Raw genomic sequence first — 12825 nt, forward strand, 5'->3', positions numbered from 1 at the left:
GCCCGGATTCACAAAGAACTTACGCCGACGTATCTCGAGATACGCCGCGTAAGTGTAAATATGCGCCGTCGTATCCATGCGCCGTGCCCACAAACTGAGATACGCCTAAAAACAGACTTCATCCGACCGACGTAACTTGCCTACGCCGGCGTATCGTGGGCGACATATTTACGCTGAACGCATCTGGCGCTCCCATCGATTTCCTATTCAATCATGTAAATGAGGGAGATACGTTGATTCACGAACGTAGTTGCACCCGGCGCATCATATACGCGGTTTGCGTAAGTCGTACATCCGGTGTAAAGTTATTCCCCATATAGGAGGCGCAACTCATGCAAAGGTATGGACCAGGGAACACAGCCGTCATATTTTACGTCGTTAAGTTGTACGTGAATAGGGCTGGGCGTTAGTTACGTTCACGCCGTAGGCAGTGATCTGTCGTATCTTAGGGAGTAGTTCCGATGTGATTCTGAGCATGCGCACTGGGATACGTCCACGGCATGCACCGTTCGTTATTCGTATCTATCTGGCGCTCAGCCCATCATTTGCATTGGGTCACGCCTCATTTGCATGGCTCACGCCCACTTCCACTTACGACGACTTACGCCTAAGAAACCCAGCGCAGATTTGGCAGCACTGGCTTTGTGAATCCAGTGCTTGCCTCTCCGCGCTGCGTCGGCGTAGCGTAAAAAAGATACACAACGGGAATCCAGGCCATAGTTTGTAAACGCGATAGTTTTTGCGCAAACCAATCAATATATACATATCATGGGTCAGATCCACAGAAGAATTACGCCGGCGTATCTCTTGATACGCCGCGTAATTTCAAATTTTGTGCGTCGTATCTTTGTTTTGTATCTACAAAACAAGATACGACTGCATCTCGGCTATATCCGACAGGCGTACGTCTTAGTACGCCGTCGGATCTTAGGCGGAATTTTTCGGCGGCCGCTAGGTGGCGTTTCCGTCGAGTTCTGCGTCGAGTATGCAAATTAGCTACTTACGGCAATCCACGAACGTACGTCCGGCCGGCGCATTTTTTTACCTCGTTTGCGTTCGGCTTTTTCCGGCGTATAGTTAAACCTGCTATTATGAGGCGTACTCAATGTTAAGTATGGCCGTCGTTCCCGCCTCGCATTTTTAATTTTTTACGTTGTTTGCGTAAGTCGTTCGAAAATAGGGATTTGCGTAGAATGACGTCACCGTCGTAAGCATTGGCTTGTTGCGGGTTAATTTCGAGCATGCGCACTGGGATACCCCCCACGGACGGCGCATGCGCAGTTAAAAAAAAAACGTTGTTTACGTCGGGTCACGACGTATTTACATAAAACACGCCCCCATCACAGAGATTTGAATGCCGCCATTACGCCGTCAAAGATACACTACGCCGCCGTAACTTACGGAGCGAATTCTTTGAGAATTCGAAAAAAAATAAGTTACGGCGGCGTAGTGTATCTAGATACGCTGCGCCCGGCGGATTAATACGCGGAGGTACGTGGATCTGCCCCTATGGTTTTTTTTTTTTAAACAAAAAAATATGTATTGAATACATTAGATTTATTTTTTATTTTTATTGGATGTGTTTCATAGGAGAATGTACAAAATATTATGTGTTTTTTTGTTTATAGTTTATAGTTCCAATTGAGATAAATTTGCATAGACGTCATTTTCCGGTGACTTTTTCTCCTCTTTCATAGAGACGAGTTCGGTGGAGCTCTCTTGCCTATCCAGAGGTTTTCTTGGAAACCGGCTTGATGTGGGGATGAAGCCGGCGGCAGAATCGGTGAATATATCTGAAGACTGATAAAAAAAAGACAAACTCATTACCAATGTGACGAGTCAGCTGACCACACATGGTCCAATCTGATCTCTTATAGATCTATGTAATGGGAAGGTCTGCCTGATTGGATATACAGTGGAACCTCGGATTGCGAGTGTTATACCTGAAGGGTTCCACATGTACTGTCACTTTAAGGCTGGCTCCACCCAGAAGTGATGACAACACAGAGGATATAACAGCGAGTAACGAGGTTTTCGCAATACGAGCGATGTATTTAAAAAAAAATCCTGACTCGGTTTGCGAGTGTTGTCTCGCGAAATGAGCAGGATTCAGGCCACAGCGATGTGCAGTACCGCGTTTGACCTGAAGTGGGGGGGGGGGGCGCTGGAGCCATTCGGAAATGCTCAAAAAATCTCGAAAAAAATACTCTGTTCGCGGGCCTTTCCGAGGTTTTTCCGAGTTCAGCCGAGCTGTCCTCTGGCCTTTCTGAGTTATTTTGAGGCTCTCCGGCACCCCCCGCCTGCATGCCATTGAAGCCAATGCGGAACCAATTATTTTCGTTTCCATTGACTTCTATGGGGAAACTCGCTTTAACCACTAGTTGACCAGCCGCGGTGGCAGGTCGGCTCGGCTGCGCGAAACGACGTAATATTACATCATTTCGCATTTCAGCCATTAGGGGCGCGTGCTCGCCCCTGGTGCCGATGCGCATGCCCGGCGGGCGCGATCACCGCCGGGCACCCGTGATCGCTCGTTACAGAACGAGAACCGTGTGTAAACACACATCTCCCGGTCCAGTCAGGGGGAGAAATGACTGATCGCATGTTCATACAATGTATGAACAGCGATCTGTCATTTCCCCTAGTCAGTCCCACCCCCCCTACAGTTAGAACACACCCCGGGTGCACAGCGGGAAGGAAGGGTCAGTACTAGGAGCCAATCAGGCTGTGTTTCATGCACATGTGCTTACAGGCAACATGCTGACAGGAGAAAAAGCTAAAGCTAAAGTGTGCACAGATGATGGCCTACCCCAGTGTTAGGGGTGGGTAGGTGACACCACTGTATTCCATAACTTTAACAGAGGAATCCGTACCACCCTCCAGTCGGGCAGAGGTGTACATACCACAGAAGTGGATGGACCGTTTGCATATCCTTTGGCAGATCACATGTGTATTTTTCAACTTTGTAATTAGCTGTTTGTCTGGAGTTCAGCTTTTAGATTGTGAGCTCTAAAGACCAGGACCTTCTGATAACTTTTGTATTGAAATGTATTGCAGCTATACCGTGTCCCTTTATTTTGTGCTGTGCATGCTGTTGGTGCTATACAAATAATAATAAAATACAATATAAATAAACCAATACAGTATTAAATATAGCTAAATATTATTTTTCTAATTTCTTGAATTGTCCATGATAATGTTGTCATTATATTAGTTAGGGCCTGTTTACAGTTAGAACCCAATGGGGTAAACAAAGATGTTACTATACTGCTTATGTATGCTTTATTTGATCATTTGTATGACTATCGTCCATTACTTTGATTGAGATTAGTATGTAAATGTTTTACTGCTATACCTGATTGTTATATACCAGAACCAGCTGCCTTTAATTTTTCTGTTATTTGTATGGATTTCAATAAAAATTCTTAGCTAAATATTATTATTATTGTTATTATTATTTATAATTAATAGTATTAATGTGTGTATATCTATATCTATCTATCTATATATATATATATATATATATATGGGGTGGTCTGTCCTGGTTCAGGCGTTTGCTTTGTACCTTCTGGGAGTTCTTTGTGGTTAAGTGGCAGTGCGGTCTATGATGGCGATAAGATACTTCCTTATATATATGGCATATTTCTCTAATAAGCTATATGTATGTCTTAATAAAAAAAAAAAAAAAAAGTTTTATATCTGTTTTCCCTACATTATCACCTAAAAATATAATAATTATATATATATATATATATATATATATATATATATATATATAGATAGATAGATAATATAGATATAGATATAGATATAAAAAAATATTTATTTGTATTAATGTATACATTTATTTAATTATATATATATTAGTTATAAATATATAATCATTATTATTAGTGATAATATCAACGATAATAATATATTTATACGTAATAATTTTTTAAATATATATACTGTGTGTATATATGTAAATATATATGTATATATTAATACAAAAAAATTGAAATCATAAATTTATAAATAATAAATTAATTAATATATAATTGTATTAATGTATACATTTATTTAATTATATATATTAGTTATAAATATATATACTGTGTGTGTATGTATATATATATATATATATATATATATATATATATATATATATATATATATATATATATATATATATATAAATGTATATATTAATACAAAAAAGAATTGAAATATTAATAATATATTTATAATTAATACATTTATTAATATATAATATTCTTGAGGGTGGAGTTACACATAAACGTTTGTGATTATTTGCAATGCATAATGGGGTGTTCTGAATTTATAATTCCCTTTACATTGTGAATATTTAAGAAGGTAAAAAGGACTCACCTCTTCCAAACAATTTGTTCAGCTTTTCTTCTCCTTCTGTAGCAAATAGCAAAAAGAACAATTGTTACAGTTTTGTTGGCTAAAGAATACATCTGAAAATACAAGAAATAACCACAAGGGGGCTTCTAAAACTGCAAAAACAGAAAACTGTGGCCCCCTGGGCCACTTATGACCCATTGGTTGACCCTTCAACCTGGCCTTATGGTCTTGGATGCTAATGAACCTGGGCACAACCCTGCCACCAGCATGTGGCATTTATTTACTCCCACATACCACCAATACATGGGCATTTTTCTTACTCCCACTGATGTAGGGGTATCTTTATTCCCATGGCCACTGACCTAGGGGTACCTTTACTCCTACAACCACTAGAGTAGGGACATTTTTGCTCCCATGGCCACTGACCTAGGGGCACCTTTACTCCTACAACCACTAGAGTAAGGACATCTTTGCTCCCATGACCACTGACCTAGGGGTACCTTTACTCCTACAACCACTAGAGTAGGGACATCTTTGCTCCCATGGCCACTGACCTAGGGGTACCTTTACTCCTTCAACCACTAGAGTAGGGACATCTTTGCTCCCATGGCCACTGACCTAGGGGTACCTTTACTCCTACAACCACTAGAGTAGGGACATCTTTGCTCCCATGGCCACTGACCTAGGGGTACCTTTACTCCTACAACCACTAGAGTAGGGACATCTTTGCTCCCATGGCCACTGACCTAGGGGTACCTTTACTCCTACAACCACTAGAGTAGGGACATCTTTGCTCCCATGGCCACTGACCTAGGGGTACCTTTACTCCTACAACCACTAGAGTAAGGACATCTTTGCTCCTATGGCCACTGACCTAGGGCTACCTTTACTCCTACAACCACTAGAGTAAGGACATCATTGCTCCCATGACCACTGATATAGGGGCATCCTTACTCCCATAACTATTGGTCTAGGGGGCATCTTTATTCCTTAAAGAACTGTGGAAGGGGCAATATTACTCCCACAGCTATTGACGAACTGTTATCTTTACTTCCATAAGTTTACTCCCACAACCACTGGGATAGGGGCATCCTTACTCCCGTGACCATTGGTGTAGTAGGCATATTTGTTTCTAAGACCACAGAGGAAGGGGTAATTCTACTCCCATGACCACTGATGTAGGGGCATCGTTACTCCCGTGACCATTGGTGTAGTAGGCATATTTGTTTCTAAGACCACAGAGGAAGGGGCAATTCTACTCCCATGACCACTGATGTAGGGGCATCCTTACTCCCATGACCATTGGTGTAGAGGGCATCTTTATTCCTAAGACCACTGAGGAAGGGGCAGTTTTACTCCCAGGAACATCTTTACTTCCACAGCCTCTAATATAATGGCATATTTACTTCCATAAGGGTATGGTCACTCCCATGACCACTGGTGTACTGCAGTGGTACCTTTACTCCCGTAGCCACTGACATAGGGGGTTTCTTTACTCCCAAGGACACTGACATGAGGGAAGTCTTTACTTTCACGACTATTAGTGTAGGGGACATCTTTATTCCTAAGACCACTGAGGAAAGGGGCATCTTTTCTCCCATGACTACTGACGTAATGGCATCTTTGCTTCCATAAGGGCAACTTTACTCCCATGACCACCGACATAATGGGCATCTCTGCTCCTACGACTACTGTAGTAGTGGCATATTTAATCCCAAGACCAATGATCTTGAGGCATCTTTACTCCTACGACTACTGCTGTAGGGGTATCTTTATTCCCACGACCATTGGCATAAGAGGCATCTTTTTTTTATTTTTGTTCCTAAGACCACTGAGGAAGGGGCATCCCTACTCTCACAACTCCTGACATAGGGGCATATTTTATACTTACTGGGGCAGATTCAGGTACCGCTGCGCACTTCTTACGGAGGCGCAGCGTCCCGTTTTTGCCCTGCGCCCCCGCAAATTATTTGCGCTACGCTTCATTCACGAAGCAGTAGCCACGTAATTTGCGTGGGCGCTCCTCAAAAATGCCCGGCGTAAGGGCGCGTAATTTAAATGATCCCGTAGGGGGCGTGGATCATTTAAATTAGGCGCGTTTCCGCGCCGTACGTAGTGCGCATGCTCCGTCGGGAAGCTTTCCCGACGTGCATTGCGGCAAATGACGTCGCAAGGACGTCATTTGCTTCAAAGTGAACGTGAATGGCGTCCAGCGCCATTCACGATTCACTTACGCAAGCGACGTAAAACTTCGCGACGCGGGAACGACGGGTATATGTAGCATTGGCTGCCCCTGCTATTAGCAGGAGCAGCCTTACGCGAAACCCGACGTACGCAAACAACGTAAACTGCATAAGCAGGGCTCGCGTAGGGTAGTGAATCGGCGTTAGTATGCAATTTGCATACAATACGCTGACCACTACGGAAACGCCCCCTAGCGGCCAGCGTAAGAATGCAGCCTAGATATGCGGGCATAAGAGCCTTATGCTAGTCATATCTTAGGCTGCAGTCGGCGTATCGAGGTTCCTGAATCAGGAGCATTCGAAACGCCGGCGCAAGTAAGCAATTGCGCTGCGTAACTATGGTTACGCAGATGCAATTGCTTCTTGAATCTGGGCCACTGATTTTGAGGCATTTATTACTCCCACTAAACTCCAACACCAGGGCAATTAAGTTTACTCCTATTGGTCACAGTGTGGCCCCCAACAGTGAAATGATTCCCTTTCTTTAAGGTTTGAGGGCCCCCTGCTCTAAACCTATTAAAAGGTCGTTGCTCAAGGTTGGCCTTTAACGTACACTGTATGGAGCTGGGTCTTTTCTTACCTGGTCTTAATACAGCAGTATATGCATATAATTATTAGGGCAAATACCACCACAATAGGTAGAATCATAAGCAGCCATATTAGGGGATCCCCATAACATGGCACTGCTTCCATTGAGCTGTTGCTCTTGTTTTGGATCAAAGTTCTCATTCCAACGATCTGAAATAAACACAAAGAGAAAGACAGTGCATTATTCAGTCTACCCAAAGGTGATATGTCTGTGCTTGATGGATGCTGGAGGGCGTAGGCGTGCGCAGGTGGTGTGCCTGGGCACACCCTAATCACCCTGTGCCGATTCCCTCTACTGTCCGGGCTTCCCCCCTTCCGCAGTGCTGCTGGGTTCCCTCCTCTCTTTTCCCCTCGACTATTGTGAGGGATGGAGGGCCGGCAGTAAGGGCTAGTCAATATGTCATTTACCGGCCCCCTTCCTTTTCTAAATAGCAGAATGTAAAGGGGGCTGCGTAATGTAAAAGGGGTCTGTGTAATGTAGGTGGGGCTGTGGAATGCAGGGGGGCTGTGGAATGTGCAGGGGGGCTGTGGAATGTAGGGGGGGGGGCTGTGGAATGCAGGGGGGCTGTGGAATGTGCAGGGGGGCTGTGGAATGTGCAGGGGGGCTGTGGAATGCAGGGGGGCTAAGGAATGTGCAGGGGGGCTGTGTATAGGATTTTTGTCAGTACAGGTACATTTCTTCAGGCCCAGGCCTGTTTGTTTTTATCTTTGTGGGCTGGGAGTGGCTCAGTGTAGGCTGGTGACTCACAGATAGCATCATCTTTTGGTTACATCCCTTCTGCTTCTAGAGGATTCTAGAAGGAAGGAGGATAGAGAGAGAGGTGGAGCTGTCTGGGGTGTTCTAAAGAGCCCTGACCAATCCCCAAACTGGACTGGCAGGGGGCAGGCCTCCTTAAATACCTAGAGTCAGCCCAGCTGGGGAGGAGTTGTCGGGTGGAAGAAGCTGGAGATGGAGCGCTAGGTAGGGTGACCACATTTCCAGACTACCATTCAGGGACACCCCCCCTTCCCAAAAATCAGCTTGTGCTGTAACGAATCACAGCACAGTAATTGGACACAAGAGGCGGGATTTACGATTTCTCCAATCACAAGCAGGGGGCGGGATTGTGCTCCTCCAGGCAATCCTGGCCAGGACAAGTACTGTCAATGAGTAAAGCGGTGATGTGGCGGCCTTTTTTGGGGGCATCAGATCGGCTCTGGGTTTGGCTGTGCCATTTTTTTTCCGGGACACTGTATTGTCCTGGAATGAATGTGCCCGGGACAGACCTGCAAAATGTGGGACAATCTGGGGCAATCCGGGACACGTGGTCACCCTAGCACTAGGTTGTCGGGGGGCCTTCGAGGCACTCCCCAGTCTGGAGGGGTTACCTTGGGCCCATGGGCAAACCTTTCTTCAAACACTAGCAGGAGTTAAAAGTGCCCCGCTAGCGGCCGAATAGCGCAGCTAAAACTAAGCAGCACTTTTTAGTGGCGCTTTACCAATAACGTGGCCAGTTGGCAGTGTGAAATAGCTCTTGAGATAATTCAGCTTCACTCCATGCCCATATACTGTAAATATAGCCTAGAGAATGTACAGACCCCCCTTCAGCACAGACCCACCCCCTTCAGCACAGACCCCCCCCTTCAGCACAGACCCCCTCCCTTCAGCCCAGACCCTCCATTCTGCACAGACCCTCCATTCTGTACAGACCCCTACATTCAGGACAGATGGACCTCCCTTCAGCACAGCCCCCCCTATCTGCACAGACCCCTCCATTCAGCACAGACCCCCCCTTCAGCACAGATGGACCACCATTCAGTACAAACCCCCCCTTCAGCACAGACGGACCTCCCTTCCCCCCATCCCATTCAGTACCCCAGATCAGCCATCAGCTCGGCCGGGTCACAGCAGGTTCCCTCCCCCTGTGTACACATAAACACTGGAGGGGGAGGCCGCTTCACTCTGCTCGCTGTGTCTGTGTGACATCCGGCACGGGATTTTCCAGGGGGGGTCAATTGCCCCCCCCCGCCCTATGAAGCGGACGCCCATGCTTGGGCCTGTGGAGTTTGGGTGCAAGTCAGAGCCTTGATGAGTAACAAAGGAGGGTCTGAACAGGAGACACAGAGAGGAACCGAGAAGGACAGCGGGAGCTAGTGTTGCCGGACAAGTCTCCAGGAGGGATCCACCGGAGTGCAGCCAGGAGGGCTGATGAGTGAGAGGCACACTGGGAGTGTGCAGTCTGAGATGGATGTAGAGCCAGCAAGAGAGACTATGGCCCAGATTCACAGGGAGCATGGCGCACATTATGCCGCCGTAGAGCACACACTGTACGCTACGCCAATGCAGCGCAGAGAGGCAAGCATTGCATTCAGCAAGCCAGTGCTCCCAACGCTGCGCCAGCGTGGCGTGGGTTTCGAAGGCGCACGTCAGCGTAGGTGGAAGTGGGCGTGAACCCATGCAATTGATGGGCCGAGCGCCAGACAGGTACGTATCACAAACTGGGCATGCGCTGTGACGTGGACGCACCCCTATGCGCCTGCTCACAACAACGCCGGCAAAACTGCCTAAGCTACGTCGGATCACTGCGTACGCCATGAACATAACGTACGCCCAGCCAGACACAAGTCCAACGCACAATACGCCGGCTTGTGTTCCCTGGTGCAGACCTGTGCATGTCTGTTGCCGGGTTGCACCTCCTTTATGGGGAATAACTTTACGCCGGACGTACAACTTACGCGCATCTCACGTAGCATGCGCCGGGCACACGCACGTTCGTGAATCGTCGTATTTCCCTCATTTGCATGTTTGAATGGCTAATCAATGGGAGCAGCACCATGCGCCCAGCCTAAATGTGCGCCCACTCTACGCCGGCATAAGCAAGATACGTCGGCGGGGTGTAGCCTGTTTTTAGGCGCATATTAGTTTGTGGGTCTGGCGCACACATACCCCGGTGCACATTTGCACTTATGTCGGGGTAACTTGTTATACGTCGGCGTAAGTGCTTTGTGCATCTGGGCCTATGATGGCACTGATAGAGTGGCCGCACTGCCCGGTGAGTGTCTATGTCTTCCTCGGAGCAGATGTTGAGCTGTTTACCAAAGTATCCCATCAGGTTTCTCTCTTTCTATGGTCGATGGTCTATTATTTCTTCTTCCAGTTTTATGTCAATCTGGGAAAGTTCATAAAAATACTCACCGAATGTCTTCTCTACGGATCCCGATCAGACGTCTTTATCTCCAATAACCCGGAGACAACGAGCTCCTCGTCCAGCCCTGACCGACCTTCTAAACACGATCAATGGGGTTGGGCAGGTGAACAGTTTCTACAGCCCTTCATAGGGGAATATTTTATGAATAACACAGGAAGAGCGTTCAGCAATAAAACTTTATACTACTCACTGGCAAAACAAATCAAACAGGACACCAGCTTAGGGCAAGGAATAAAACGTCATAATCAACAACCGAACAAAAAAATATTGCTATGTGCATCCTATAACATTTTGTATGGTAAAATAGTCCAATTTGCATAATATGCATGTTATGGACTGGATAGGAGTTATGCTGCGTACACACGATAGGTTAGTCTGAAGGACCGTTTTCATCAGACCAAACCAATCGTGTGTGGGCCCCATCGGTTATTTATCCATAGGTTAGAAAAATAGGAACTTGTTTTAAAATTATCTGATGGATAAAAAACCTATAGAAAAAAACGATCGTCTGTGGGTACATCCATCGGTTAAAAATCCACGCAGGCTCAGAATCAAGTCGACGCATGCTTGGAAGCATTGAACTTCCGTTTTTTTCAGCACGTCGTTGTGTTTTACGTCACTGCGTTCTGACACGATCGTTTTTTTAACTGATGGTGTGTAGGCGCGACGGATCATCAGTCAGCTTCATCGGATAACTGATGGAAAAATCCATCAGACCGTTTTCATCAGACTAACCTATCATGTGTACAGGGCATAAGGAATGGTGTCCAGTGAGAGTTTGAGGAATTCAGGTTGACAGCAGGCTGTTGCTGAGTAGGGATGAGCCGAACACTCCCCGGGTTCGGTTCGCAGCAGAACATGCAAACAGGCAAAGAATTTGTTCGAACATGCGAACACCGTTAAAGTCTATGGGACACGAACATGAAAAATCAAAAATGCTAATTTTAAAGATGAATATGCAAGATAGGCCTTGTACACACGGGCAAACATGTACGATGAAAACGGTCCGCCGGACCGCTTTCAGCGTACATGTCTGCCGGAGATTTCTGTATGATGGCTGTACACACCATCATACAGAAATCCTTGCGTACGATGACGCGGTGACGTGCGCGGCCCTGCCAGTTCAATGCTTCCACGCATGCGTCAAAGTCATTCGACGCATGTGAGGGATGGCGGGCGCTCGGACATGTACGGTAGGTCTGTACAGACGATCGAACATGTCCGACGGACAGGATTCCAGTGGGCATGTTTCTAAACATGTTTAGAAATATTTGCCAGCTCGAAAAAGGCCCGGCGGGCAAATGTACGCTGGAATCCTGTCCGCTCGGCTGTACAGACGACTGAACATGTCTGCTGAAACTGGTCCGCAGACCTGTTTCAGCATACATGTTCGGTCATCTGTACGGGGCCTTATTGTCATAAAAAGTGTTTGGGGACCCTGGTCCTGCCCCAGGGGACATGTATCAATGCAATTTCTTTTTTTAAATGGCCGTTTTTTCGGGAGCAGTGATTTTAACCATGCTTAAAGTGAAACAATAAAGGTGAAAGATTCCTTTAAATTTCATACCTGGGGGGTGTCTATAGTATGCCTGTAAAGTGGCAAATTTTTCCCATGTTTAGACAAAATGACATTTCCAAAGGAAAAAAAGTAATTTAAAAATACACACAGCTATAATGAATTGTCGGGTCCCGGCAATACAGATAAAAGTAATTTTAAAAAACGGCATGGGTCACCCCCCCTCCCCCAAGTCCATTACCTTTGGATCTGGTATGAATATTAAGGGGAACCATGCACAAAAAAAATGGCATGGGGTTCCCCCCCAAATTCCATACCAGGCCCTTCAGGTCTAGTATGGATATTAAGCGGAACCCTGCACCAAAAAAAATGGCATGTGGTTCCCCCCAAAAATCCATACCAGATCCTTATCTGAGCACGCAACCTGGCAGGCCACAGGAAAAAAAGGGGGGGACGAGAGAGCGCCCCCCCCCCCCCTGAACCGTACCAGGCCACATGCCCTCAACATGGGGAGGATGTCCCCATGTTGATGGGGACAAGGGCCTCATCCCCACAACCCTTGCCTGGTGGTTGTGGGGGTCTGCGGACGGGGGGCTTATCGGAATCTAGAAGCCCCCCTTTAACAAAGGGGACTCCCAGATCCCGCCCCCTCTATGTGAACTGGTAACGGGGTACAATACCCCTACCATTTCATAAAAAAAGTGTCGAAAATTGTAAAAAAACACACAGACACAGCTTGGGACAAGTCCTTTATTAAAAAAGAAAAAAAAATCCAGTGATGTAATTCTTCTTCGACCCGTGATACGGAAAAACACACCGCCCGATCCTATTCCACCTCCATGGGAGGCGCTGGCCGAATGACGCTAGACCCGCCGTGACAGCTCTTAAATAGCTGAGGGTGGGGCCACTGGTGAAGTACGTGGGTGACCCCACCTCCTCT

General features: G+C 46.5%; 1 long non-coding RNA gene across 1 annotated transcript; it reads right to left on the reverse strand.

The window, feature by feature from the left end:
- Window positions 1-1627: 1627 nt before the first annotated feature.
- On the reverse strand, window positions 1628-10497 carry LOC120915975. Its single transcript, XR_005743925.1, has 4 exons — window positions 10357-10497; window positions 7174-7331; window positions 4372-4407; window positions 1628-1800 (listed from the first exon to the last, which is right to left on the reverse strand). It is a non-coding gene; the product is annotated as an uncharacterized LOC120915975 (long non-coding RNA).
- Window positions 10498-12825: the final 2328 nt, after the last annotated feature.

Source organism: Rana temporaria, chromosome 10, assembly GCF_905171775.1.
Source record: "Rana temporaria chromosome 10, aRanTem1.1, whole genome shotgun sequence".
NCBI classification, from domain to species: Eukaryota; Metazoa; Chordata; class Amphibia; order Anura; family Ranidae; genus Rana; species Rana temporaria.